General features: G+C 39.6%; 1 non-coding gene across 1 annotated transcript; it reads left to right on the top strand.

Moving 5' to 3' along the window:
- Positions 1-2764: 2764 nt before the first annotated feature.
- Positions 2765-2868, top strand: LOC147515902 (small nucleolar RNA R71). The gene has a single exon (XR_015214570.1). It is a non-coding gene; the product is annotated as a small nucleolar RNA R71 (small nucleolar RNA).
- Positions 2869-4961: the final 2093 nt, after the last annotated feature.

The raw sequence follows: 4961 nt of genomic DNA, 5'->3' as shown, positions 1-4961 counted from the left end.
CATTCGTTTATAGGCATACGCTCCAAAGGGACATGTGAAGGTAGTCTTTTCTTGGTCATCAATATCAATAATAATCTGAAAATAGCCTGAGTAGCCATCTAGAAAACAATAAAAGGCATGACCAGCTAGGCGTTCGAGCATCTGATCTATAAAAGGTAAAGGAAAGTGATCCTTTCGTGTCATAGCATTTAAATGTCTGTAGTCAATATAGATTCTCCATTTCATAGGACCTTGCGTGACAACATAGTCACCCTTTCCGTTACGTACCATGGTAACTCTCGATTTCTTAGGAACTACATGAATGGGGCTTACCCATTCGCTATCAGAGATTGGGTATATGATACCCGCATCGAGTAATCGTAAGACTTCTTCCCTAACCACCTCTTTCATGGCAGGGTTCAAACGACACTGAGGTTCGCGAGAAGTCTTCGCGTTATCCTCCAAATGGATGCGATGAGTGCAAACATTAGGGTCTATTCCCTTAATGTCGGCTAGGGACCAACCAATCGCAGACCGATGTTCCCTAATCACCCTGATTAAACTTGTCTCTTCATCCTTAGTTAACTGAGAAGATATAATTACTGGATGACTACCATTTGGATCAAGTTGAATATATTTTAACTCCGGGGGAAGAGGTTTAAGCACTGGGGTGGAAGGAATGTCAATAGATGTTTCATCAGGGTCCCCATTTTGCATAATGAATACTTGCTTAGGTAGCAAGTCTTCATACTCAGTATATGGAGCAACCGGCGGGTTTACAATTAGTGTGGACTCAAGGATGGTGTTGACTTCCTCTAAGTAGGAGTCATTTACAAATTCTGAACTTCCAAAAGAAAGGAATTTGTACATATTGTTTTCGGGAAAAGTGTTGTTAAAATAATCTTGAGCTAAGCTCTCGATCATGTTAACCTCCCCATCTATAGACGATTCTGGTAACTGTTTCATCATTTTACAAACATTTACCTCAACAGAAAGATGGCCAAAAGATAAGGACATCTTACCATCGCTGCAATTTATAAGCGCGTTGGCAGTTGCCAAGAAGGGACTCCCTAAGATGATCAGTACAGAGTCGTTAGCGACTTCTGTATCGAGGATAACAAAATCAGCAGGATAGTAGAAATCCTGAACCTTAACAAGCACGTTTTCCACTACACCCTTAGGATACTTAATTGACCTGTCCGCTAATTGCAACGTTATTTTTGTAGGTTGCATTTCTGTGAGACCTATTTGTTTATACAAATAATACGGAGAGTAAGTTAACACTCGCCCCCGGATCTAATAAAGCGTCGCCGTGGTGGGAATCTCCTAAGGTGCATTTTACAGTAGGACGACTAGGGTCCTTGTACTTAACAATTCCATTATTTTTGGATAAAGTTGGGAACTGTTCAGTTAGAAAGGCGTCTTTAGGTATGTTGGTCTTACGCCTAGTAGTGCACAACTCCTTAAGAAACTTAGCGTGGTTAGGTAGCTTTTTAATAGCTTCGAGAAAAGGAAGGTTTATCGTTAGATTTTTGAAAACGTTCCTAATATCCTCAAAGTTTGTATCCCTGGTTAGCATGGCTAATTTCTGAGGGAACGGTGGTTTCGCTCTATATTTAGCGTATGGCTCGACTTGATGTGTAACCTTGGCTTTCTGTTTCTTAGGTTGTGGTTTAACTGGTACCTCTACAGTGGTAAGCTCTTCAGTTTCTATTTCCGTATCTAGTTCGATATCCGGTGTAAGGAGTACTGATGGGGTAACTATATGCATAGTTACTTTGTTATCAACCACTCTTCCAGAACGGAGAGTGGTGATGGCGTTTAGGTCACCTACGATTGTAGTTTCCGTACTAGTATTACCGTTTACCTCAAAGGCTGTGTTTACTGTTTTAGGGTTTGGTATCGCTTGTCCTGGAAACACGCCTTTTGGTTGGGCTTTCTCTTGGGCTAACTATTGTATGCCCTGATTTATGGATTATAAGATCTGTTGGTTTGATTGAGTCATTATTTGGAAAAGTTGTTGGGTAACCTGTATAAAGGCATCGATACAATCCGGTTGTGTAGGTGTAGTAGTCACAGGTGGTGCTACTGGAACTATGGTTGATTATTTATGGGTGGGTTGTGATAGTTACTATTGTTAACCGGAACGATACCTCTATTGGTATTATAACTATTATAATTACCTTGACCTTGTGTTTGACCTTGTCGTGGTTGCGCTTGGTTGTTATAATTATTATAATTTCCCTGACCTTGTCCTTGTCCTTGCCTAGGTGGAGCTTGGTTATAATTGTTTGCTTGCCTAACATTTTGGTTATTAAACCCTGGAGGTGTAACTTGTTGATTGTTTCGCCAACTGAAGTTGGGATTTTGTCTCCATGGGGCATTAGGAATAGGATAGCTATTAATGGAGCAAGCATTATCTTGCTCTAATTGTTGTTGTTCATAGGCGAGAGGACAATAGGAGTCAGGGTGCTCAGGACTCAAACAGAAATTACATGGATTGGAGTTTACATTCATGACGAGGATAGGCTTTTGTTGAACAGAAATAGCCTCAACCTTTTTAGTTAGAGATTCGATTAAATTTTTAAGTTCTGGATCGAGTTTCATCTCAAACATACCGGCGGCCTTAACCCAATTATTATTGCGTTTAGTTTGATCTTCTAAAAATTTGTAAGCCTCCGAGGCTCCTTTACTTAGGAAACTACCCCCATTCATTATGTCAAGGACTTCTTTATGGTGATGTAGAAGTCCTTTGAAAAAGGCACGAACTAACGTGTCTTTTGCTAGGTTATGGTGTGGACACTCTATAAGCAGATCGGTGAAACGATTCCAAGCCTCAGAAAATGATTCATGAGAATTCTGTCGAAAAAAATAAATCTTGGAAAGCATCTCATCCGTCTTTAGGGGTGGGTAAAAATGTTCCATAAACAACAACAAGTTTAGCCCACGAGTCCACGAGAGTTAGGCGTTTGGGCGCTTAACCAAGACGCTGCCTTATCGGCTAAGGTGAAGGGAAATACCCTCAGTTTAATTTGTTCCGCACCAACCGTAGGATGATGGAATGTTGTAAGGACTTGTTCAATCCTACGCATGTGCTGATAAGGTTTTTCATGGTCTAAGCCATGAAAAACGGGTAACAAATTAAATATGTTTGGGGGGATTCGAAAATCCCCCACTGGGTCTGCTAGAACGATGCAAGATATTTAGGGCTATCGCTCAAGGCTTTATAAAAGTCGGAGAGAGGAGTCTCTCTTTCTTCAGCCATTATGTCAGGTGTGGTGGGTGGGATAGTAGCTAGAGGTGTAGTGATTGGTATACTCGATAGACTTGTTTGTTGACGTTGACGGTTAATTACGTTCGGTGTTTTTCTCCGACCAAACCTTAATCTCATGCAAGTCTAAGTCTAAACACGACAACACTCCAAACAATCTTGATATATTAGTATAAACCTCTAACTGGATATCGCGAGGTATGGAAGAAAGGAATACCTGATTGCGCCCTTGCTTCGCTTATGAATAGCGTCTTGTTTACGCGTGTTCAGTGTATATAACAAGTTAGAACACTGAAAAACTTAAAAAATTGAAGTTCGAAACAAACCTATGGAAATCCGGCAAAATTCAGCTTAGGGCGCGGGTGCGCTCACTTTGGGCGCAGGTGCACTCAGTATAAACTTCGAAGTTCTACGATGTTTGAGCTGGTCGCTTTGGTTTGGCGTGGTCGCTCGGCTTCCAAGAAACTTTAGCACAGTGTTTTCCTTTGAAGGCGCCAGTGCCCGTGCAATTTTTTTTCCGGAAGTTTAATGAAAAAGAGACAACCACAGTTAGAATCGAACAAGGGTAGGTGGGTTTAATGGGACTTAAAAATGACTAATTATAGTAAGAAAACAATGCTAAAGGTAACTAAGATGGCAGCGGTGCCATTTGATAAATGTAAATTGAACTAAAGTTTGCCTACGAAATGGGTGATGAAACTCAAAACGTAAGTAAACTAAAACTTATTTTACTAATTGCTATCAAGTTTTCAACTCTCAATTCTATCGAAATAGAGTGGAGTAACAAATTCGTTCCACTCCTAGTTCTTTAGCATAGAATGATTTCGTAGTTAACTAATCGGTCTTATGTCTAGTGAGAGATTTACGAGGGGAATTCTATACTACGGGGTGGGTAAAAATTGACAAGTTACGAATAACGGAATACTGAAATGTGAATCTAGATAAAGAATTAGAGGGGAAGTGAATCCACCTCGAATCCAACTTAATCACCTAGCATAGACTGTTGTAATCCAATTCTTACGTTCTTACGGTAAGAATTGCTCGTTCTAATCCCTAATTAGCATGGCATTTCTGCTAATTATAACTAGCATGTGAGGTCGTCCACCCATTCTCAGGGTGAAACACGACCTTCTAGAATGGAATAGACTCTACAACAACTCTACACTATACAACTAAGTTTTCATCAAGGCTTCATCAACCCCTCTAATGGAGGTTTTAGCCTTGATTCATCAAACCATTATTTCTCATTGAATTATAACTAAACATCACACCAAAATTCTAACTTGGCTAATTTAACTAACAATACTTCAATCTAATTTAACAACTCAGAAATGATACTCAAAAATAACAAAATCGAAATTGACAAATTAGCTATTTTATTTATCAAACGAATGAAGAACAATGATTCTAAAGATTAATCTAAAACAAGAATTGAAATGAACTAAACTTAATTTTATTTAATGAAAACTAGATCTAGAATTATCTATAGTTTTAGGTCTAACTAGCTACCCTTAACAAAGAGCTAAGCTTTTGTTTTTATATGTTTCAGATCCAAAAATTGTGCATGGGCTTGGAGCCATGTTTTGGGCCAGAGAATCAGGCCCAAAACCCAATTCTTTCAGTCCAAAAAGGCCTCTTAAGCTGCAGTTGGCTTCGACAGATGTTTCGTCCACTTCTGCTCCTCTGATTGGGCCAAGGTTTGGACCATTGG

Source organism: Coptis chinensis, chromosome 2, assembly GCF_015680905.1.
Source record: "Coptis chinensis isolate HL-2020 chromosome 2, ASM1568090v1, whole genome shotgun sequence".
NCBI classification, from domain to species: Eukaryota; Viridiplantae; Streptophyta; class Magnoliopsida; order Ranunculales; family Ranunculaceae; genus Coptis; species Coptis chinensis.
The sequence above is the reverse complement of the archived record's forward strand: the minus strand, read 5'-3'. Positions and strand labels throughout refer to the sequence as shown.